This window comes from Sapajus apella, unplaced genomic scaffold (genome assembly GCF_009761245.1).
Source record: "Sapajus apella isolate SASKATOON/1434 unplaced genomic scaffold, GSC_monkey_1.0 scaffold21, whole genome shotgun sequence".
In the NCBI taxonomy this organism is placed as follows: domain Eukaryota; kingdom Metazoa; phylum Chordata; class Mammalia; order Primates; family Cebidae; genus Sapajus; species Sapajus apella.
In genome coordinates, this window is record NW_022436961.1 from 17,119,215 (window position 1) to 17,146,029 (window position 26,815).

At 33.0% G+C, this 26,815-nt stretch overlaps 1 protein-coding gene across 1 annotated transcript in view; it reads right to left on the reverse strand.

Annotated features, from left to right (window-relative positions):
* The window catches only part of SGCZ (sarcoglycan zeta), a 1,170,111-nt gene that overhangs the window by 312,028 nt on the left and 831,268 nt on the right, over positions 1 to 26,815 (reverse strand). The window lies entirely within an intron of this gene.

The window sequence follows — 26,815 nt, forward strand, 5'->3', positions numbered from 1 at the left end:
CAATCCTTAAAACCAAACTTAGAAACACAATATTGAAATCTACGCCTACAAAGGCAAGGCAGAATTAGACAATAAAAATTCAAGTTGTATGTATATTTTAATATTAAAATTCTATAATGGTGTTTTGGGATATCTTAAATTCTAGTTAGAATATTTTGATGAATCTTATATTTTGAATTAAGTTTATATTCTGTTTAATAATATAATAAAATGAAAAAGGCTTGAATTTCATAGTATCTAGGGTTGTTGGAAGATTTGAGGTTTGCATATGTAAAGTATTTATTGAGGAAGGATATTCTGAATGGAGATAAAATGTGAAATAACACATTTATGTTAGTTTGTTTGCTTTCTTGTAGAGACAAGGTCTCACTCCTTTGCTCAGGCTGAAATGTAGTTGTGCAACCATACCTCATTACAGCCTCAAACTCCTAGCATCAAGTGGTCCTCCTGCCTCAGCCTCCTGAATATCTAGGACTACAGGTGTGTATCATCACACGTGACTAACATTTAATTTTCTTTTTCAGAGATATAGTGTCTTGTTATGTTGCCCATGCTGATCTTGAACACTTGGCCTCAAGAAATCCTGCCACCTTGGTCTCCCAAAGCACTGAGATTACAGGTGTGAGCCATAATACCTGGCCACATTTATGTTTTTAAATACAAACTAAAATTAAGAATATCCACCATATAGTATAATTTACTCTAAATTTACCACTTATCCAAAAGCTTTAAAAAAATTACTGTATTAAGAATCAGGTGAATGTGTTCACATTCATTCATTGTAATTGCAATTTGAAGACGATTGCTGGTAATTTTATTTTAAGGCTTCTAGGAATTATTATTCTGCTTTAAAGTTTTAAAAATACTGATACAACAAAGATGTAAGTTTTATGCTTTTTTCATTTGGATATTTGTGATTTTTACACTTTTGGATGGCACTTTAAAAAATACTTTTCTGAATAAAATATTTTATATGTTGAGGAGTATAAAATTTAGGTTAATCAATTAACAAATACTTTAAATATATATAATTTTGTTTTCATTTATGATTTACTCCCATTAATGTTCTATTCAGATTACTAGTAATTTTAATCTTCATCTAGTCTTTGCATTTTTAGCTATTTAACACAAAGATCATTCTAGAATAAAAATATTGAAATTATCAAAACCCTGCTATGACAGATAATGAGGATAGAAGGGAGAGAAGTGGAATGAGAGGAATGTAAAGATGGAAGTAGCTTAACAAATGTAGAATCTGTAGAACTTTGAGGTTAATCATATTCAATAAATATTGTAAGAAAAATATATCAGGTGACTGTGCAGTATAGTCTTTAGTAGGAATAGGCTATTCAGGAAAAGGAACAATTTGATGTAAAATGGTAAATTTGAAGTGAAATGCATTATTAAGCAGCTGGAAGTTTGGTCATAAAGATGAAAAGAATGAAACATAATATTTAAAATATATATTGCCTGATATGAAAAAAGTTAAAAAAATCACAATTTCCAAGGACAAAAAGTGATCAAAGCCAAAATTTCAAGCATAAAATATCACAGATGCAGCCATGTGGAATTTGAAATAAAGGATATGGGTACTGAGACCCAGGAGCTGGGTATCTAGTATACCCAAAGAAAACAGAATTGGCTACAGTCAATAAACCCTGTGACTCAATACACTTTGCTAAAAGAATGGAGGGGGCGGGGAGAGATTAGGAGAATATTTTTTCTGTTGTCCTGGAAAATGGTGGGAGATTTTACTATCTATCTGTGATTTTAATTTTAAAATAAATATGCACATACACTATGAGAAATAAAAATAACTGTTCAAAATAATGAATGAGTAAAATCTCAGATTTTTTATGCTATGAGAACTTCAAATTGAAAAATAAACATTGAAATCAGTCCAAGAACATAAAGGCCCTATAGTTCAGATAGAATAAACTCTAATTTCAGCCTTGCAAAGTCAAGGGAAGGGTTGCAAATCCTTGAATATGAACTAGTAATGATGAAGTTGTTAATGATGAAACAGTTTGTATAACAAACCTCCATGATGCAAGTTTATCTATGTAAAAAACCAATACATCTACCCCTGAAATTAAAAGTTCAAAAAATAAATTCAAATAAGTTAAAAAAAGAAAGAAAGTAAATGAAGAACCCTTGAAGATACTGCATTGACTTGAAAAATAAAAGAATTAGCATTAAAGATACCTCAAATAATAAAATACTTCAAAACTATCTGAATGACATTACATAATAAATATATTTTAAAAATTGATTTCACAGACAAAAAATTAACAAAAGCATCATAAAAATAAGACACTATGAGATATAAAGTAGCAGGAGAAATTCAAAACCACCAATTCTAATTTTCAGACATGAAAAAACAGATTCATTGATATAAGAAAACTCAGTTGAACAGCTATGTGACAGATTAAATACTGTTGAGGTGAGAATTAGAATACTGGACAACACACTTGAAGAAATCACTGAGGATACAGTAGAGAGATATAGAGGCATATTAATATAAATGACAAGGCAAATCAACTGAGAGCACAATTTTAAAAATTCTCCACAAGAGTGCAAGAGAAAATAGAGAAAATAGGGAAAAAAAGGTAATATTTTATTGGTAACATGCTACAGTTTTTCAGAATTAAAGAAAAATATAAGTACTCAGATTGAAATAGTAAATCATGTTCAAAGTAGAAAATCATATAAGTATATTGAAAATAGACATCATGCTGAAACTGCTAAACATGAAAAACAAAAAGAAAAATCACAAACTAACCACACAGAAAAAAAGAAAAAACTAACAAAAGTTGTGATAATCACAAACAAAAGACTTTTGTAATGACTAAAACAATGGAATGCAAATTTAGAATTGATATTTATAATTCTAAAACCATCAAACATGAAACTCTAATCAGGGTGAGAAATAACGATCGTCTTAGACAAAACTTAGAGTATTTGCCTTCATAGACTCCTGTAGAAAATTACTACTTAAGAATATGCTTCAGTAAGAAGAAAAATATGCCCAAGAAGAAGTGTTAAGCAGCAAGAGGGAATGAGAATGAAGAAACTGTCAAACATCTGGCTAAAACTGAGCAAGTATTTTTCCATTTAAAAATATTAACCATGACTAATATTTGAGAATGTTTCATTGTTATTGTTGTCTACTGTCTTAATTTTCTCAAAACGGATCTTCCTAAAGCTGTAGGAAACTAATACTAAAGCATTGACCAAGGGTATCAGAACCTCTAACAGCATCAAGTAAATGACAGGTTGAAAATGGTGTGAGTATAGAGAAACAAAGACTACGGATTTTTCCAGTTAGGGATTTACAGTTATTTTCTTTCTGCAACACTGAAGAAAAAATAAAATGAGCTATCAGTTTGTAGAATATTAAAAATAACTGTTAATAGATTATGAATTTTATTACATTCAATAAAAATTTCACATCCAGGACATCTACTTATTTAGGACATAGCATTTGTAGACAGAAAAGCAAATTGTAAAAATAAAATTGATGATGATTTTATTTTATTCTAGCAATAAGTAACATTCATCCTTGGATACACGGCATATTGAAAGGACAATAATGTGTTCTCATTTAATTTGTTTCTAGTGTGTTTAATAATTTTAAATCAAAATATGTACTATATTTATATTGCTTTAATCAACTGTGTTCTAATAATAATTGTAATAATAAACCAGTTAAGAAAAAATCATGTTCAGTGCATTAATGGTAACAAATGTTAAAAACTTTCAAATTAAATTTGTGTATTAATATAAATATTAGACTTTTAAACATACATATGTTAGAATAAATTACATAAGGAACATGAGATTTACATACAAGTTCAAATAAAAAAACATTGAAAAATTCTGACTTAAAAATTTTTTTGAAACAGTAGAATAATGCTAAGCACTGTATATTTTTCTAGAAGATGATAGAGATATTTGTTAACTTTAAATATTTTAAGAGTATTTTAAAAATAGTAAAATAAAATTTCTAACTTTGAAACCACTCACGAGAAAAATCAGAGAAATAAAGTTTAAACATTCATTGAAGAAAGAATAGGTTAGGGGGATCTGCAATGAAAAAGTATAGCAAATAAAGTAAACTTCTGACCTATTTCCAGATGCAGAGAACTAAATAAACATAAAGTTAAGTTGTCTCCTATCTCAAATACAACTCAATAACAAGTCTCTAGGGCTAAAGCAACCAACCCAATTACATATGCCCTTAATTAAGGCTCTAGGGTAATCTGAAAATGGATTGATGTAAAGCCAGGTTTGAGATTAGAAAAAGTAAGACTGGCCAACCAAAATGATCTTCTGTCATCATCAATGAAAACATTCATTCTCAAATAGGGTCAGTCTTCTGACATTTAAAACTTCTTTAACTTGGATTTTTTTTTCTTCTTATAAAAGTTATATATAACTATTACACATATAGATAAACAATAAGAACAAAGAAACAAAGAAAAAAAATCATGCATACAGATAAAGTCATTGTTCAGACTTTGGCTTATGTTCTATACCTATATACTAAGGGGTTCCATAGTATCAAAGAAGATAACTGTGTAACCCAGATTTTGTATTCAAGCCCATGAGGACTACGGATATTTTTTCAGGCAGGGAGTACTACGTTCAGTGGCAGAAATAGGAAGGGTGGCTAGAGGAGAAGCCAGTCAGTTGGCCAGGACACCAGTTAGGAAAACATCCCAGTATTGCAGAGATGGGTATGAATTAATGCTTTAAAAGGAAGAGAAAACAATATTACATGATAGCTTGGATATAGGGATATAGTGAAGAATAGGAGTGTTGTAGTCTGTTTTCACATCGCTATAAAGAAACACCCGAGACCGGGTACTCTATAAAGAAAAGAAATGTAATTGGCTCACATTTCTGCATGCTGTAGAGGAAGCATAGCAGCTTCTGTTTCTGTGGAGGTTTCAGGAGGCTTTCAATCATAGAGCTTTGCAACTTGTTGTTTCAAAGTTGTTTATGCTCCTGCCATGTTCTGATCCTGCCACATCCTCTTTAGAGAATTCACTATTAAAAGGACTGTACAAAGTGGGAGATTCACATTCATGATCCTATCACCTCCCAACAGGCCCCACCTCCAGCATTGGTGATTACAATTTGACATGAGATTTGGGTGGGGACACAGATCCAACCATATCAAAGGGAGGTGGAGGAAGCTTAAATAATTCCCAAGTTTCTAGCTTTATTTAATCTCTTAAATCGAATATTTCCCAGAAATCACAAAAAGACAATTATCAGTTATTTAAATGCAATAATAGCTACACTTTAATACATAGCTTGTTCTCTTTACACTTAATTCTATTTTCTCATATTAGAACCAATTTTCTACTAGAAGTTTACTGTAGAATTATTTTCTCATATTGTAGCTAAAATATGTGGCTTTCCAGCTTTTAGATGGTATGAAAAATTGATTCTCAAATTTAGTAAGATTCTCTAGATAGCAGAGCTAGTTTTAATCATCACTGAACTGGGGAAGCACATGATAGTCAAAATGTACAGATGCGTTTAAGGCTGGTTATTGCCAAAATAGGACAAGAGTAGAAATAAGATATTTGCTGATTTGGAAAGTTGGAATGCCTGGAGATACCAAAGCAGATTGTGCTATATTCATTTCAGATCTAAGGGTTCATAGACATAGATCTTAGATTAGTCCTGCTTTGCACACTGGTACCAGGTCTATCTTTATTCATTTTATAACATAGGCAGATAAAATACAGTTAACTGAAATGCATAAATAAATGAATACTATATCCATATATAAACAGTATAATTATTTTTGGACTTCGCAAGTTATAATACTATATGTGATTTAATAGTATGCATATTTATCATTAAGTTTTCTTTGAGTACTACATGCATATTTAATACTTTTAACTTTAAAATATCAAATTCTAAGCTTGAGATTTGTACATGGGCTGTAGTTTATATTTGCTTTTTTATGCTCTAATAAAATAAATGAAAATATCAAAATAAAGTTGTAGTTTCTATTTTTGCTCTTTAAGATAGAAAACAGCGTACTTTTTATTATACTTTATATTTAATTAATTTTTATAATTTTCAGGAGAAAGACATTTAAGAACAAAATTCACTGTACAGGTAATAGCCTCAGTAATTATTCCAGGTCTGATTTTTGTGGGGGGCCCTATGAAGTGTGTGCATAAAGAAGTGCCTATGGATTATCCTTTAAAAATTATATCTATGTTTTCTGAAGTCCAATATGTTTGTCTCGTAGGTATAAATAATAAAGTTGTATGATACTGATGTAAAAGTTAGGAATAAAGCACTTCAGCATACAGTAATTGTATCGGAGTCCTTGGTAAGGATTTCCTCTTTTATGAAAAGCAGCCCCCATCATTTTCTAACATCTTTGTCTATTGGACAGGGCACCTGTAAAGTTGAGCTGCAGACATAGACAAGGAAGCTGAGAGCTTACACAGGCAAATGCTAGCAGGAACTAAAGACTAGACATGTTTAAGATGGTGGCTCCATCTTCCCTTCTTTTTGTTAGCCAGGTGTACTGTAAGGAGCAGACAAGATGACGCTCATCAACTAGAAAGGCAATTTGCATAATAAGATTAGTGTGGGGTGACCAACCTTCCCCACTTACTATGTAAATGTCTCACCTGATCCAACCAATCTCTAAGCCTTATATAAATCAGACGCCGCTTCCTCAAACTGGAATATAAAATCCGGGTGCATTTGCCACCAGTCAATCCTTTCCACTCAGAGATCACTTTTTCTATAGAGAAAGCTGTTTCTCTCTTCTCTTCTGCTTATTAAACCTCCACTCCTAAACTCCTCCTGTGTGTCTGTGACCTAAATTTTCCTGGCATGGAAATATGGTATATACCCCAGACAACATAACCATATCAATATCCTGTATTTACAAACAAAAGCAAGTAATCTCTTTTGCTCAATAAACGCATTGATTTATAGATTCTAATGAACTCTGAACATTCTACAAATACAACCTCTTAGGAAAGAATTTTCTATTGCCGCCTTTGCATAAATTAGCTTTCAGATTTCTGGTCATATTTTAAAATATATATTCATTTCTCAGCTTTGTGCTTTGATATATATACTTTAAAGAAGCACATTTTCTTGAAAGGAAATATTAATATATCCTTGAATGATGGGTTTTAAAATCTTTTATGTTAGCGTGAAAACAGATGTAGAATACAAATGCACACTGCTTTGTTCTGAACTACTTCATGTACTTCCCTACCTTCTACAACCTCAAAAGGCATACTGATATTTAAGAAACAATTTTTAATGATGACATGTACATCTTGAGATGAGCTTTGATTCCTGAGGTCATGTCTGGTTTTATGAGCATTTTCTAGCATTCTCATTCATTTATTCAGTCAGCAAACTCATGTGAATTGCTGACCCTGACATAGACAATAATACATGGGTGAAATGAAATGACAAAGACCTAAACTAGCACTGTGGTAGTAAAGAGAAAGTGGAAATAATTGGAAATAAGGAAAAAATCAGGATTATATATTTGGCAATTGGGTGGAAGTACTAACTGACAAAAAATCATGGCAGTAGAAAGGCTAAATAATGAACATATTGTGTCTAAGTTATCTGTTGGAAAATGTTGGAACCACTCATGCTTCCAGGATATCATGCAGATATCAAGAACACAATTGTCAGGTTACTCGGATTTGTATCTAGATTCCATTACTTGCTAGATGGTGACGTGGATGAGTTCTTTAATCACTTGGGAACTTCATTTTCTAAGTTGTAAAATTGACATGATGATAATATCCACCTCAGAGAATCCTGAAGATTAAATCAAATTCAATAGGTGAAGGGCTTAAAAATGTAAGGAACATAGAATGTGCTCAGTTAATGCTCTATAATCATTCTGTTATTAGCTTTTCTCTCACCATCTGTATATTATCTCTGACTTATTTTATGTACTATAAATGTTTCTGATAACACTTGGTGATTCAAGAAAACTCTGTATGAAACACAGACTTTGCCCTTGAAAATTTAGACTCACATATTCAACTAGAAGTTAGTAAGGTGGTAACAGAGAAATAAAAGAGTAGGATTCCGAAAGAGAAGAGAATTCAGTGTTTATCTGTCAAGTTAGCAGAGAAAAAAGATGACACAGAAAGATTAGCATCATTTAGGAAGGTTTTAAAAAGGGACAATTGCAAAGACAGAACATTTTACAAAGGGTGGGCTCCCATATAATCAGCAATGGAAGAATACACTTGTGCTGATAACAACAGAGCCCAAAGGTCCAAATGGACCAGGGGAAGGCATAGCTACTCTAAATAAGAAAGAAAGATAGAAAGGGCAATATTGAAAGGAGTATTGATTTTCACTTATAAGATACAGCCACTCAGAAGTGACCCCACAAAAAGTTACCCTGGGAATAAATACTCTAAAATACCCTGACCCCATTTTCCTTACTTCCTCACATAACCTAGCTGGGCTACTTTTTGAATGAACATAACCAGACATCAGATGGCAAAGGAGCTCAAAGCAAGTATCAGGATATAAAATAGAACTGCAGGGGCAAGCCAAAGATATCTGGCACATAATGTCTAAATGAGTGGCTGCCAATACATGTAGAATCACTACTTAAAATGACTGCAAAAAGTATATGTTAGCTTCTCAGTAAACTCTGATGTCTTTGTAGCAGAGGACAATTTCAGTTTCAAAAGGACAAAACTAAGAGTCAAAGCAAAGTTATCATTTATATTTAATGTATCCTCACTGTATGTATATTTATGATTGGAAAGAGAGTACCTACAAAAGAAACCATTTTTAAATGTAAGGCCAGGGTATGAGTGTCATTCGCTTCCTTTTCTTGGCTATTCTTAGCCCTGCCATCTCATGTTCTGATACCTTGTCAATATTCTCTCTATCACTCTTAAGATAAGGTTGGGAAGATTACCTATGACATCAGTAAATAACTTTTATACCTGCTTCTTATTTTAGATCCTGGGCAATATACTTTCAATATAGTGTAAGGTGAGGACTTCAAGTGAACATATTTTCTGAGCCATAAAATTGTATATTCTTGTAGTATTTCCCTTTATTGTCCTCACTTCTTATTGCCACTAATTTTGATAACCTCCGAGGAAAGGGAGTGATTACTGGACAATGGTTCAGATGAATTCCTATCTGATAGCAAATCCTCATGAAAATTAGTGAGAATTAGATCACTTAGGCATGAAGGACTTTGTGAGGTTACTTAGCTCATTCCCTGTGCCCCCTAATACAGTCACATTTATTCACACATGCAATATTAAGTACATAAACATGTAAAATTTCTCTCTTCTAGGGTCTCGGTACTAGTAATATTGAAACGGACAAGACAGACAAGGCTACGCATTCTACTGCATATTGCATCTAGAGAACCTGGGAGCTAATATAATGACTGATTATTAAAGTCTCCCATCAAATTCTTCAGGGTTTTTCTGGGAGAAATTTTCATGGTCCCCTGAGAGGCTTATTTTTGAGCTCAGATGAATAGAGTTACGAGATAGTGAGCTTTCAGTCAACGCTAGTCATGCTGTCATATCTCCTATGCCCAAAATAAATCACAACCCTAAGGCACATCTGTGAGAGATCAAATAGCATTATCGTGCATCTAAGGAAAGACAGAAGACCAGATTGGCTTATTGCAGAGAGTTCAGGTTTTAACCAATGGAAATTTGCTGAATTCCTTTGTTCATAAATTACTCTTCTCCCTTATAATAAATGTTTCTATAGCAAAGTTATTTGAACTTTACAGGACTCAAGTTTATCACCTTAAAATGAATAATTTTACTTATTCTTTTCAATGTTATCTAAATTTTAATACTGTTACCTACCCCTATTCAGGTTAAATCTTTAGGCTTTGCTGTTTTCTGTAATTGGGGGTACAAAATTTTGACTGACTTTTCACTTCACCTTGAAAGATGTTTATTCCTTATTCCCTATTGAGGTATGTACGAAATATGAGATGAGGCTATTTATAATTTCTGTAAAGTTGATAGAAGTTAGGGATGTTCGAATATAACATTTCTGGTCTAAAAACAAGCATGAGAATTAAATTTAGGCAATTTAGAATTAGATCTTCTTTCCAATTCAAATAAATATTACTGATTCTTATAAACATTCACTATTGAATAATTATTAAAGTAATTGCTTTAATGACATAATTTCTTTTTTTTCTATTTTTGTGTATTAACATAAAATAATTATAACTAAGCTGTGGTAGTGCCCAAGTAACATTTCATAAGAAAGATGGAAGTAACTCTCTGTCCCATTGTACACAAAAGCCAACAATATTATTGAATATAACACATGATAAAGCATTATTTTTTTATCCTAACAAATAAAGCATACCATTACTTTCTCCAATTCGGGCAGAGATGAGCCTAATCTCATCTTTACTAAACATGTTCACAGTTTCTCCTGATTAAATATGAAAGGCGCATGAAATTATTTGAGATCCGAGGAAATCTTTTGAACATTACAAAAGCATACTAGAGTTTCCCTTCAGCACTCTCACCAGCATCTTCAGCTCCTGTTAGGGCACATCAAAAGTCCTCCACAAGGCACTTTGTCTAAGATTGTCAACCCTGAGCAGAGCCCTGGACACCTCAATCTCCTTCTTTCATCAAAACACCCTTGCCCTGCATTTCATTCCCCTGAGCCCTGCTCTCTGATTACAGGCAGCTAGACAGTCTGATGAATTCCCCTGAACTATGAAATTTTCTTCCTCTCTGAATGCTATTTAAGTTAATAATTCAGACCATCAACTCAAGGGACCCTTTTCTGTGACCCTCAATTGACATCAAATAGTCTAGATTTTCCCTGTCTGGAAAAACAAAAAAGTGGAAGTGAAGGACAGGGGTGCTGTGTGCCAGATAGACCTGAATTCAGCTAATGACACAGGTGTTTCTCTCAGCTTTTGGAAAGTGGGAGAGTTATTTGAACATTCTAAACTAAGTTTTCTCAGCTTTAAAATGAGAACAATGTTACCTATTCCTTAGCATTGTGGCTTGAGCTACATAAAACTATATACCTTGAAGTTGTCCTGATTACTGACAGTTCTCACTTTTCAGGAGTCATTACCTCCTAGATGTGAACTCTATAACGTTCTTTTCCCTTTTGTCCCCAAAGGCCTATCTTATGACCATTTAGTCATAAGGTGGCCAGCCTTTGGCCACCAATTATAGAACTTTATTTTGTTGAATGAAGAAGCTGAGGCAAAATTAATATAGAGTGTTTATTTGGGCTAAGGTTGAGGACAGCTGTCCTGGACATACCTCCAAGTTGCATTTGGGAATGCTATGGGACAACACAGAAAAGTCTCAACATTTTTATTTTACTTAAAAAAAAAAAAAAAAAAAAAAAAAAACAGAGGAATCAGGAAAGGAAGTCATTACAAAAGTTGTTTGTTAGAAATTCTCACTGATTTAGGGAAATAACATTGATAATTGATTGGATTTGCATTGTTGAGGTACAGGGTATGAATTATAATGTTCAGCATTGACGTTTTATGGCTACTTGGTGTCAGGTAGACTACAGACCACATAGCAAGTGGCTTCAAGAGGTGAGTATCTAGTGCAAGGTGGGAGTGAGGTACGGCTGCTGTTTCATTCCAGTGTTTCTTTGGGCCTGGTAATTTAAAGGGGCTTGCATTCTTCAGTTACAATTTTTTTTTTTTTTTTTAATTTTCAACACTTGTAAATATTCCTTGAAATAAGTAGATTTAAATCTTAATTTGAATATTTATTTCTATAAAACCGAACTGCTTACTCAAAATTATTAACTATTTCTACTAAAAGGAACATTACTTTTTACAAGCTACATTACTTTCAGGCCTGTTGAGTTCAGAAACTAGACCTGATCATTATTATTTTGAGAGCTGAAAAGAAAATATCACTCCCATTGCTTTTGCTGAGTAGAAAGGCATTTCAGAATTTAAAATCTTGTTGTCTACGTTTCATTATATTATTTTAGAGTTCTGTGTCAAAGTTCCTTGGAGATCTTTTTGTTGAGATTCTTGTATAATACTTCTTGTTTGTCACAAAATAATCTGTGACCAAAATTGCTTAGATGACTAGTAAATTCAATTTCACTTCTTACGAGTTTTTACCTTACAAGTAGAATCTGACAGGCCTAGGCACCCACTTGCTCTTCAATAGTACCTGCCACGGATTTATTCAGTGATGCTCAATCACGCTTCACAGGCTGGACTTCTGTTTTTTCAAATGTCTTTCTCAAGGTTTGATTTATTTATGCCTGGATATCTAGGTCCTTTCTCACTTCACAGATGATTCATTAAAGAACAAAAATTCTAGTCTTTCTTCCTGGAAATTAGAATCATTTTCCTTTATACAGATATTTTGCAATATGTTTTTTAGTATTTTGCAAATTCAAAATTGTGTGTCCTTTATTCAACAATATAATGAATATTTGAAAAGAAGGTAGTATCTTATTCATTGCTTTAAACCTCTTCAGAACCTCTTATCATGTTTTGAGCTTAAACAGTATTTTCAATAATTGTTGACATAGTTTACATTTTTAAAAATAAGCCTTTTCAAAGGACTAATGAATAACTGATAATATTAATCTATAATTTGATTTTTAACAGCCTTATTGAGCTGTACTTTATACATTATAAAGTTTATTTCTTTAAAGTGCAATTTAATGTTTTTTAGTATATTTCCAAAATAGGGCAATTATCAGCATAATCTATGTTTGACAATCTAATCTAATTTAGTTACCACTCCAGAAAGCCTGTTCTTATTAGCTATCAGTTCCCATCTTTGTCTCCCTGTTATTCCCCTATTCTCTTCCCCCAATAAGCCCTAGGCAACTGGTAATCTACTTTATGTCTCTATATATTTGCTTATTCTGAACATTTTGCATAAATTGTATCAAACAATAGGTGGTCTCTTGTGAGACCATAGCTTTTTTCACTTAGATATTGTTTCCAATGTTCATCCATGTAATAGCATGTATCAACACTTCACTCCTTTTTATTATAAAATAATATTTCATTATTTGGGTGTAGCAGATTTTGTTTATCATTCATCAGTTGATATTTTAGTTGTTACCACTTTGTGGCTATTATGAATAATACATGTATAAGCATGCATGAACAAGTTTGTGTGGATGTTTGTTTGCCTTTCTCTTTGTTAGATAGAAAATTCATCACTTTGTAGCTATTCATAAAGTTGCTACCACTTTTGACTATAAGAAATGATACATATATAAGCATGTATTTACAAGTTTTTGTGTAGATATAGATATATATTTGAATTTCTCTTTAGTATGCACCTAAGGGTCAAATTGTTGATTCATACTGGATCTTCTATTCCAAGCAAAATTATCTATAATATGATAGAAACATCATTTAAATTATCACGTTCCTTTGCTTTATAAAATTATATTATTATGTGACTAGACCTCATACCGAATACATTAACTTTGCATGTCTTACTCAAACATTTTATGCTTGTACTATCTTGTGCAATTTCTCTGAAGGCCTATTTCTGAGTCTGTGCTTTTAAAAGTGCAAATCTGGGACTTTGTAATCAATAGCTTATATATAAAGCTTTTGATTACAAAGTCCCAGATTTGCACTTTAGCCTAGCAATTGTGCTGCTAGGCTATTTGTTGAGTACTGCATGCATGCAATTCTCTCATTTACCTCTGTGCATATATGTACGTGTATATGCACAGAGATAAATGAGCATATGTGTGTGTGTATATATACACGTATACGTGTATATATAGATACACACACACACACACACACACACACACACACACACACACACACACATATATATACACACATATGCACAAAGATAAATGAGAGAATTGAATGCATGGTGTACTCAACAATTAGCTAGCCTAGCAGCACAACTTAATTTGTTTGTGGACCCTCAAAGGCTTGAAATTAATTTATGTAATTGAATATATGTTGTGGTTATGTTTCTCTTTTGTCATATTAAGTAAGTTTCAAACAAGGAAAATCAAACCATAATATTTGAAGTCCTAACAATCAGTGGAATATGGTTTGTAAACCACCAATTCACTATAAGCAGGCCAGTTTCACCCTTTGTGCCGACTTCCCTCTATAGTTAATGGAAGGAAATCCGTCCACACTGTGCAAAAACAGCTCCATTGACACTTGTTAACAGGTAACTTTCCTAATTAACTTTGTCCATACTAACGCAACAGCATGTACTATTTCTTATCTTTCTTTGCATTATGCATCGTATCAATAAAATACCTAGGTCATGATCAATACTTAAATATATATTTGCATATTGTTTTATTTCTTAAATAAATTGGAAGCAACACAGATTTAAAAACAAAACAGATCTAGTAAAAATTGTCTCATGTTCTTAAGTACAGGACATATTTTTATATTGATGTAACTGAGAGAAACAGACAGATAATCAGTGTTTGGAACATACATGAACTTGTTTCTTTGGGTCTGAGAATTTCTGCAATAACAATTTCTATTTTTGCAATTCTATTAGCCTGTCCATAATTATTTTAGGAAAAAAAGTACATTTCCAGTTGTAAAACAGAACTGTCTTTGCTCTGATAAATCACAATCTTACTTATTTTAGTGTTGATAGAAAAACTTATATTCATAAGTCAATATTTCTTACAATATTATATTTCTGGGGGTTAAAAAGGACAATTTCTATTTTTTTTTCTCCTATAGGTCTGTGCCTTACTTAAGTTTAAGCAAAAATATACATGCAATATTTATATAAACTGTATGTTTAAAGGCTGCTGTAACTGGAGATAAAAGCCTGTTAAAGCCTGTTAATTACACATTTTATTCCTCGGAGCTTTAAAATCATCCATCGTTGCCAAGAAAGTCTAGGTTTCAGTTGGGAGAAATATTTTTCTGGGAATTTAAAGGGAGAGAAATAAGTATTTCAGCTCCTAAACAGAAACCATGTATAAAGCTCAGAGAAATAAGGAAAAAGAGAAGATGGAGGAGGAGGAAAAATAAATCATGTACCTTACCTGAGTATCATGAAAAGAGAGAAAAGACACTATGAGATTAGAGAAGGAGGATGCCAGAGGTGGAAATACATTATCTTTAGCTTCATTTTGAATTTCACCCTCATAACAGTCATACACTTAGGCCAAGCTGAAATCACATCTATCTACATTTGTCTAGAGCAATTTGCTTTTTTTAAATCACATAAAACTTTGCCAGTCCTCATGTTGTGTAAAACTGTGCTAGAAAATCTTTTACATTATATTATGCCAAATAAATTACCTAATAAATGCCAAAAATGTCCATTTTTATGAAATACAATTCTTAATGTGAATACAATCGTCCCTTTTAATGGAGACTGTATTCGGAGTGTTTGGAAATTTTTGAGCATTCAAAGAGAGCCAGGGGAGAAAGTGGGAGGATTCAAATAATCTTTTCACACTTGGAAATAATATTGAATGATTAAAATGGCATTTAGAATTTTAAATTAGGTGAGGAAATTCAGACTTCAGGTTGTCATTTCAAATTAGATGTTGTGTTATTTTTCTTTAACAATCAAAAAGAATCTACCTGATTAGATGACACTGATAATTCATGAGGACATTTGACTTTGATTATAAGAGGAAGTCAGATTCTCATACCAGTTCTTTCTCCAAGGCTGCATTCATGTCTCTGTAACCGACATACATGCCTGTCATGTTCCTGTTTGCTCTCAGATATGTGTCTGGTTTTTACTCTACTCTGCTCCTGTCTCAAGGAGCTGAAACCTGCAAATTACATTGTCTAGCTTCAATGCCCACCTGTTTCCAGATAGTTATGGCCAAAGGAGGCACTCAAGTGAGACTGGGAGAAAGAGGAGATGGGGAGTAAATATATTTGCTCCCTCTTATTTGGTTCCATGTGGCTATTCTGACAGTGGCTTTAAATCCACTGAATTGTAGATCTGGCCAGGTGGCCTGTCCTTCCTGATTGCAGATCCAGCCTGGGGAGGCAGCTGCCAAACCCTCAGGTGTCTTCTTCCTCCGTGTGAACCCTGCTCCTGAACTTTGGCCCTGCTAGCTCCTTTCCTTCTCTCCAGACCCAAATTTGGTAAGGGCTGACTGTGAGTGTTTACTTTGAATTGCCTTATCTTCTTCAAACATTACTCCTCTGTAATAAGTTTCCCGTGTTATATACCCTCCGTTGAAATAAGTGACATAGATTCTATTTTTATGACTGGAAGGCAACAAATAAAATGTAGTTTAATGGGATAGTTAAGCTTTCTATGTTATTTTGCTATTCAAAGCTATGATAGTAACAATTAAACTTCATGTATCTTCCCCACTATTATTTTTCTCATACACATTCCATTAACATTTAAACTAAAATGCACTCACAAAATATAATGTCATCAGAATATTTTTTACTTCTGAACTGTTTTTATTATACCTCAATGTACACATCATTTGTTATTTAAATAATGTACTCTTTAACAGGATATCAAATATGGTAGGCAGTCCAATTTCCTTTTAATATAGCCTTATGCCAAAAATTACACTTGCCTATCTTGTAGCTGATTTGTACATTTCAAAAACATATGAAGTACAGAATTAAATGTGATGGAAATGTTGAAATAATTCTGCTTTGAGATTCTGTGTTTTGTGACCATATCAAAGCCTTAAAATTACTAATTTTTAAGCATGTAACTTCAAACTATATTGTACTACACAGCTCTGATGTACGTCACATAATGTGTCACTTAAAATGGTTAAGTAATAAAGTTGGCAAATCAGTTGTTTATAAATACATTAGAACATTTCAGCATTATTATTAGAATGCTATCTTAATCATTTGTGTTTCAAAAATGCTTTTCTTTTTAGTGGGAGTTAAGCAGATATTTTAAAATGGAGGTTCAAGCCAGTGGGCAATGAGCAGCCTACTTAGTTTACTTTTGACGTAGTTATTTACATTCATGTAAATACAAGTAGCTAAGTACGTTCAGCTATTCATGATAGCTGTTCGTTAAATAACAGCAAATTACCTATCAAATATATGCATCATCTCATCTCCTACAACCCTGCTGTTTGCTAAGCAAACTACAGTTTCCCATCTTCTGTGCTTTTTGAACATACCAAACTTACACTTTCTGCAGAGAAAGCTTTGCCTTAATTTCTGCACTTCCCTCTGCTTGTATGTCTTTGCAAGACTGGTTCCATCTTCTGAAGCCGAGTTCAGCTGTCATCTCATAGAGGTCTCCTTAATCAGTCAATCTGAATTGAATTCCCATCTCACCCCACTTCAGTCACTTTCTTATCAAGTTTTCTCATTCATTTTCTCTCCATCTCACAGATAGCTAAAATTATTTATCAGAAATCTTTATTTTTTAAAATTATTTTCTGTATCTAGGATGTAAATTTCATGAGAAAAGGAATTCCATTTGTGTTGTTGATTGTTGGGCGGCCAGTTGCTTAATAGTATTTGGAATATAGTAGGCACTGAAAACAAACATTATTGAATGAATATAACCTATGACTTAGCATCACGTTGAGCTAGGAGGTAGAATTCTACTGCCCAGGTGGGACTTGGACACTGGATCAAACCGAGGACTAGCAAAAATAAATCTAGGGCAGAAGCGCCTCCTCATTAGACATATGCCATGTCAGTTTACCATTGCCAGGGCAACACCTGAAAATTATTGCCCCTTTCCCTGTCAACAACCAGACAATCAGGAATTTACCACCCTAATTCTAGAAAAGTTTTGCATGAACCACCCTTTAATTTGAAAATAATTAAAAACGGGTATAAATATGAATGCAGCACTGCTTCTGAGCTGCAATTCTGTGAAAACTGTGTATAGGGTAGCCTTCTTCCACAAGGAGCTGCTGCTGTACACTGCTGCTTCAATAAAATTTGCTATTCAACATCACTGGCTCGCCTTAGAATTCTTTCAAGGGTGAATCCAAGAACCCTCCTGGGCTAAGCCTCGATTTGGGAGCTTGACTGTCTTGAATCAATATGAATATCAGTAAGACAAATTCTATATGTCATGACAGTTTTCTTTTATCTCTTTCTTTCTTGCTTTTTTTAAATTATTGAAATGGAGACTCACTCAGTCACCATGCTGGAGTGCAGTGGCACCATCTTGGCACACTGCAACCTCCACCTCCTGGGTTCAAGTGATTCTCCTATCTCAGCCTCCCCAGTAGCTGGGATTACAGGGGTGTGCCACCACACCCAACTAATTTTTGTATTTTTAGTAGAGATGAGGTTTCACCATGCTTGCCAGACCGTTTATGAACTCTTAACCTCAAGCGATCCAAGTTTTCTTAATTGTGTACCACACTAAAAACTAAATGTTTAAAATATTGTCTATAATATCATACAGATAAGAACACTTGAGCTTCAGAAAATTTTAAGATGATTGCTAAACATTACGCAACTATGTGTTGGTTGGTGGATTCAGGATCAGGACTTATACAAAGGTCTCTATATAAGTAGTTCCATAATCTACCTATTATATAACATACATTTTAAGTGTAAAAAATATTAATTAACATTAGATTATAAATATAAATCAAAGAGGCATTACATCACTATATCACAACATAGGTATAATTATAATTATACCTGTACTTATGTTGTAGGTATAATTATAATTATATATAAAATATAATTAATAATTATTATATGCTAATCCTACTAAATAGGTAGATAAAATACTTTTTCGTGTTAAGAACTGAGAAAGGCTGTCATCAAAAAAGAGAAGATGCCCACTTGTTCTGGAAAGATCATTTCAAAAAGTTTCAGCTGGTGTATTTTTTCCTATGTATATATTTTCCTAGATCAAGCAGAGACTTTCAAATGATGACCTTATTCATTCTTTCCAAAGTAGCTCCTAAACCTCCTAAATACACTTGAAAGAAATGATTGAATTCTGACTGTTAGGAGAAAAGGAGGCTCTTGAGTTTCATGTTTTTGCTTTTCACTTATTTTTGTCTCGAATGAATGTGTTCAAGTAGTTATCATATGGAGAGAGAGTTATTTAATGATATGTATGTATAAATAAATGATTTAATGATATGTATGTATAAATAGGTATGTATAAATAATGGTATGTATAAATAAGGGAGAAGAAATAGATATTTCATTTTAGGGATTGATTTTAGTTAATGGGCATTCACTTCCTTTTCACATCATCCAACTACCTCTTTTACTTCAATAGCACGTGTAGGGCAGAGATCCAATAAATTTCTTACCAAATAGAGGTTTTAGAAAAAATTAAGGTACATTTATACATTATGGAAAGAAGGAAACTGTTAAAGGCAATTCATTACAATGTGGGGCTACCATGGGAAGTACTGAGTTTGCAGTTTTGGTCTTTGCAGAATCATCCATCCAGACTATTGGTTTAATCAATTATGACCAAAGAATCTACTCAAACAAAAACAGCCATCTCCAGATATGCCACAATGTCCTAAAAACACCATCTGGACCCTTGGGAATTTTCTACACTGATTTCTCCCTCTTATCCCACCCTTACTATCGGATAAATTATGAAATAGCTCTCCGTTCTCCTGTTCTCCATTTACCCTGATTGCCACCATCTCTCCCCTGAAATTCTGCACACATCTTCTGGTTCCTACACTTCCAAATTTACTTTGCAATTCTTTTCCACAGTGGCTAGAGTGACTATATCTATATGAATTAGTTTATATCACACCCCTGTATAAAACCCTGCAGCAACATTGCATGGCATGTGGATGGTCCCAGGCTGTGAGTTATCCCACCTTCCACTTTCCGCTTACCGAGTCCTACATGGCATCTTATCTAGCAGGCTTCTGCATTCTTTCATTATCCTGAATTTTCTAAATTCCTACATGAAATTTAGGGTATTTATACTTTTCTCAGTATTCAGTTGGCTAATACTGCCCTGGTTTCAGATTAAATGTTAGTTCATGATTGAGACTTTCCCTGAATTTTATTTAAAATTCCTTCTATTCTCTTTTGTGAATATGTTTTTATATTACATTATAAAAGCGAACATAATTTTAAATTATACAAGTGTGTGTGTGTGTGTGTGTGTGTGTGTGTGTGTGTGTGTGTGTTTAGTTTGCCTCATTAAGTAGGCTTTCAGTCCCAGGATCATTTCAGTATTGGTAAACAGCACAGATCCCAGTGTTAGGATATGCTAGGTTCTCGGTAAGTGTAGGATTATGTAAGTTGTTGAATTGATAAATACAGAGATATAGTGGCAAAAGTCAATTAGTCACTCATTTATATAACCAACAGATAATTATTAAGCATTTACTTATAATAGGAAATTTATATGAGCTTTTATAATACAAGGCCTTTAAATAGTGACTCTCAAATTATAATTCCTTCTGGAGATTTTCATATGTGCCTACAGGAGGGGGCCTCTTATTCTCCCTCAACCTGAGAAGATAAAACTGAGATTTAAAAAGCCTAAAGAATATAGTTTGGAGGTAAATATTGATACATCATTAAGTAAGTAAATATTTTAATATCCTCTATTTTAATCGGCTTAGACACTCAGCATTTGGTAATTGAGGAAATCTGGCTCAGGATTTGAAAAAAAGATTATTAACTTTTTTTTTTTCCCATTTATTTATTTTATTGCATTTTACGTTTTGGGGTACATGTGACGAACATGCAAAACTGTTGCATAAGAACACACGTGGCAGTGTGATTTGCTGCCTTCCTCCCCATCACCTACATCTGGCATTTCTCCCCTTGCTATCTCTCCCCAGCTTCCCACCCCCCACCCTCCCTCCCCTATTTCCCCCCAACTGACCCCAGTGTGTAGTGCTCCCCTCCCTGTGTCCATGTGTTCTCATTGTTCAACACCCGCCTATGAATGAGAACATGCGGTGTTTGATCTTCTGCTCTTCTGTCAGTTTGCTGAGAATGATGGTTTCCAGGTTCATCCATGTCCCTACAAAGGACCCAAACTCATCGTTTTTGATGGCTGCATAATATTCTTTTAAAAAATGTTTTACATGGCTATCTCATAGGAACTTATGGGAGTTAAAGACAGAGATAGTTGTGTAACTTTTATTCTGTACAAAGATGCAAGGTCCAAAATTTTGCATTAATTATATTAAGAAAATGTTTGTTACTTAGGACACTCCTGCTATTATATGTCAGTAAATACAGCTAAAGCTAACCACCACATTTGTGAAATAACGATGTTGACTTGTTGAGAATATTCATTCAATTTCTCTTTTATTCTTACATAAATAAAATATACTGATATGCATATATAGCAACACATACTTGGAAGGTAGATTACCAGTTTGAAAATATTACTTTCCAAATATGAACAATTTGGAAACAATTTTACTTCCAAATATGAGCAACATGTATACATATGACAAATATTATACGATATATGGGAAAAAATGTCTTTGAAAATGAGCTTTCCCTTAAAATCAATGAGTTTATTAGAACAGGAGTCCCCAATTCCCAGGCCATGGACCAGTACCCCTCCATAGCCTGTTAGGAATCAGGCCACAGATCAGGAAGTAACCAGCCAACATTACAGCCTGAGTTTCACCTCCAGTCAGACAGTGGCGGCATTAGATTCTTACAGGAATGCAAACTTCGCTGTGAACTGCGCGTGCCAGGGATCTAGGTTGTGTGTGACTTATGATAATATGATTAATTCCTGATTATCAGAGGTGGAACACTTCAATCCCCAAACCACCTCTCTCCTCCCCTTTCTCCTGTCTGTGGAAAACTGTCTTCCACAAAACCCATCCCTGATGCCGAAAAGATTAGGGACCACTTAATTAGAAGACGCTGACCTTAAGATCCACAGTTTGAGTGTATAAGTTTGATAACTTTGAAAGATGCAGCTAACTTCTTTAACAATATAAGAAAAAAAATAAGAAAAAGATGATTTTCAATGATCCAAATGGATCTCCAAGTAGAGGCGCTCTATATCCAAATTCATAGAAGGATGGGATTCTATATTTGGACTGTAACAAAAAATGCTATGTAAATCTAAGTTAATACAAAAAAGAAAAAAAAAGAGCTCTACACATAGACACAGGGAGGGGAACATCACACACCAGGGCCTCTCGGGGAGTATTAGGACAAACATGTAATGCATGTGGGACTTAAAACCTAGATGACAGGTTGATAGGTGCAGCAAGCCACCAGGGCGCATGCATGCCTATGTAACAAACCTGCACATTTTGCATATGCATCTCAGAATTTAAAGTGAAACAAATGAACAAACAAACAAAAACAGGAGTTCTAACAGTGTAATTAAGCTTTCATTGCAACCACACTTCTTTTCAAATGGAACTCTGCTATGTCTGAGGGAAAAGTTTAAGAAGTAGAAATGTTTAGCTTGCTAGTTAAACTAAACAATGATGATACATTTTCTTCAATGTTTTTTCTTTAAAACATTTTCAATAGCAATTTTAAAAACAAGATGCAGAAAGTTCCTGTGCTCTTTGAAACAATTACAATTCCAGATGGAAATACTTTAAAAACCTAAAGAACATTTAGAGTGTAAACAACTCTACTATGCAATTAAAATAATGCCATTATGGTGCCAACAAATTTGTTTTGTTTCTGTTATTCTTCAGATTTATTTTCAAATTACAAATAATTTTAATTAATAATATTATTATAATGCCTTAAGCTTGTTCTCTCCTTAGAAACAGCCCTGCATCTCTTACATGGCATGAAGAGACTATACCTTAAGTTATTCTATTTGTGCTCTTTATAAAAACAAACAGAGGAACAGAAAACGTAAAAGTTTTTACATAAACATTGGTAGAGAAACTTTTTTTTTTTTAGCCATCAGACATATAAAATATATTAGTGTTCTCTTATTTATGGAAATTCTTAAGGTCATGTCTACTTCAATTTAGAAAACTCTTGGCTCATTACACATAATGCCCAATTATGCTGAAACCAATATCAAGTTTATAATGACATTACCACGGGAAGATTGAGAATGTGATACTTCACTTGCTGCCTATAGCATATAAAGTTCAACCTGACACAGAGTAAGTAAATACTTATACCTCCCCAAAACTCTAGGCTTTCTGAAGGTCTGAACCATACTTATTACTGTAGAGCATCACATACCCACCGCCTAATAAAATGTCTAGCGCTTAGTTTAAGCCTCATAAAATATTTATTTTATGTGTAAATACCATTTTAATATTAGTATTCTATATTTTCATGATTATATATAAAGACATTCAATATTAGTCATCAATAAAACCCACTGATGTGTTTCATTGAATTAATGACTCTTAAAAATGTGTTCTTTTTCTAGTACAGTAAAAACACTTCCCAACAATCCTATTTGATGAAAGGAAAGGAAAACAAGCGAATGCTTCAATCTTACATCACCTCTGAAGAAATGCTGAAGGAGGCTGAGTGGAAAGAGATAAACAGATGGGAAGAGAATACTGAGTAAGAATACATTGCTTTTTTTTTTTTTTTAATACAAGGGCATTCTCTTTTCACAACTATATGACCATACTTCCTACGAAGACAGTGTTGATCTTAAAATTGCCATTCAACCATCAATTTACAGATAAAAACAGTATGTGTCATATGGTATTATCAAATTCTACTTGACAATGACAAATAGTAATGTAAAGATAACTATGGGCTTTCTCTTAGACCTGAATGCAAATCTTAACTCTGTGATATTGATAAAACAACTTCGGTTTCCTCTTCTGTACAAAATCAAACACTATTTTAGACCCTAAGGTATTTTTGTAAGGGTTACAGAAAATATGTGTAAAGTGTTTAGTAGACTGACATAGTTTGCATCCAGTCCACAGCAACTATTATAATTATGTGTGTTTCCCTTTGGACCACTGGGTATGTGTACATATGAATGTCTAATTCATATGAATGCAAATATGTGGTGAAATATTCAAATGAATTGCATTTCCAATTTAAATAGATAATCTCAGTATAAATGCTGCCAGGCCTTGCCTTTTGCAGCTGTTTTGTTTAAATAATTCACCTAGTCATCAGGTAGGTAAAAACACATACTCTGCATTAATTTTAAGGAACTGCACAACAGTGAGCATCTTAATGAATAACTTAACCTTTTACTCAGCCCCATTTTCTTGAGCTATTCATTTTAATCAGGTATACAGCCAACCATGGTGGAAATCTCTCATGAGGGCTGATGTATTCAAAATGCACATATGCTGATACCAAAAAGCTCACTAATAATGCACATGTGACAAGGTATCAAAAGCAAGAACTACAAGGATGGCATAACTTTAATTAAAATGGTTGAACTTGAGGGGTATTTGACATTCTAAAACTTGATAAATACAGATGCAAATAATAAATATTTGTATGGTATGAATTATTATCCATGTAAGTAGCACTTAATTAGGTTTATTATGTGAGAAGAGTAAAACAATAATTGGTATATTAAGCTTTTGCTATCAAGTAGAAGAGCTAGACTTTGCTTCGAAATTTTAAGATAAAAATTTTAGGAATTGTTATGCCTTGCATAAAGATCAATGCATTAAAAAAAATGACCAAATTCTCATCGTTAAGTTTAAACTTTAGCATTCTTATCAATACCTCTTCTGTAAATCATTAGGTAGCATGAGATAGTATCACTGACTAGAGCAACGCAGTAAGACAAAAATATACTTTTATGATACTACTTTGTAATAGGTAATGTTGTCATTATTCAATCCACAAAGGATACAGATTATTCTAATGAAGTTCAGAACACACGGTGTGTCAGCAAGTTTAGCTGAGCTTTCATGCCTCAAAGATACCCTTACTTTTAAGCTTATTTATATTTAGTTCTCTATTCACTAAGTTCAAATTTTTTGTTGCTTTTTTGTCTTTTTTTCTATCTTTGCAAAGAAAGGGTTCTTTCCTATTTTCCTTTGGGATTCCTGTCATAAGAAATTGTCCTAATGGATCTTGTTGAGTGCAGTAATCTTACACAGCTAAGTGGATATTTCAGGATTACATATTAAAAATATGTTAGATCTCTAGAGGTCATTATATTACAAATTAAACAGTTTTAAAAATCTATGCTGATAATGTTTATATCTTAGATTTCACTGTCTTGTGAACATTTTAAAAATAAAGCCCATTATATCCCTTTGCCTATTTCCATTTTTTCTAGAGCACCAAAATTGATTTTGTCTGTGCCTGTTTGCCATCTGTCATCCTATAAAAACACAACCATATTCTAACCAAAAGTCTATTTTACAAACCCATTCATACATATGTGGTTTAGGTAGAAATTAAATCCTAAGAGAACAGAGTCCTTCTCTGGCCTGTTTTGATTGCTGATATATCCTGTCATCTAGAACTTTGTAAGTGTAAAATAAAAGTGTGTTAAATAAATAAACTCATCAACTACTTTTCTGCAAGACTGGTTTCATCTCCTATTGTTCTTTAGATTATTAATCTAGATTTTTTTCTTAAGATACTCCCTGAAAAAAAGATATTTCAATTTATACTTTTCACAACAGTTGAGATCCACATTAATTTTAATCTGAGATAAATGTTTGCAGTCTTAGCTATATAGTGGGACTTGCACATAAATTTCAAGAGATTAGAGGGAAAACAAAACACACACACACACACACACACACACACACACACACACACACACACACACGAGAGAGAGAGAGAGAGAGATCTTTTAAACCAAAAATTGATTTTATATTCAAATCCATTATCAGCTGTTTATATAGATGTTATTTAATTTAGATACACTATATACTTACAACACCATGATCCACATGCTCTTAAATTGGTGTTTCTCACATTGAGTATGCATAAGAACTTGCTGAAAAGTATAGCTTAAATTCCTTGGTCCCTATCCTCAGACATTTTTATTATGGAAATCTCAGGATGGGTCTGAGGGATTTTAACTGTTATGTTGGAACCTGCCTGAGATAAATTTAGGCAAGTTAAAAGACCATAACATAATAAACATATAAACCTCCTAAAAAGTATCAACAAGTCATGGAATTTTAAAAGAACTTAGTTTAAGGATAGCTGAGAAAATGTGTAATATGCCACCTCCAGCCAATTCTACAACCACAAGCACAAAATATAATTAATCTATTATAATAGCATAACAATAAGCTTGGCCAATCATGATTCAAGTATGTGACAGCTTAAGCCTCTTTTTGATAATGTGGATAATGGATTCTAGTTAGTACATGAAAAGAAAGGCAAATAAAGCCATATGTTGGTATTTGAAACATCTAATAACAATTGTTACCATAAAATACCACAAAATTATGATCATATATTCAAAATTGGAAGTTTTAATGTAACTGGTAACCTACTTTGAAATTATTGTTGCTAGAAATGCTGATTAGATACTAAAAATTATGAATGCACTTCAAGAAAATCACTGTTATTCATTTCTTAGCTCATTTAATAATATTTTGGAAAATTGTGCTTAATGAGGTGCTTGAAGATTTTACAAAATTATCCTGCTACTTATATCTTTTTTTTATTAATGGAAGAGTGTTTTTACATTCCCCATCAGTAAGACTGTTCTATAATTTCAGTAAGTTTCAAAGAAATATCCCTTGATTCATTGGGTCCTTTGATACTAATGAAAAACAGAACATTAAATAATGCTTCACAAGTGTTCATGATTCATTTAAATATAAATACATGTTTTCAATCATATAAGTTCCAAAATTGAATTATAATGGATTCTCCAAATTAATATAAAAATTGTTTATCACAACAGAATACGAGTGCTTTCAGAAATAAACATAAATGTATTAT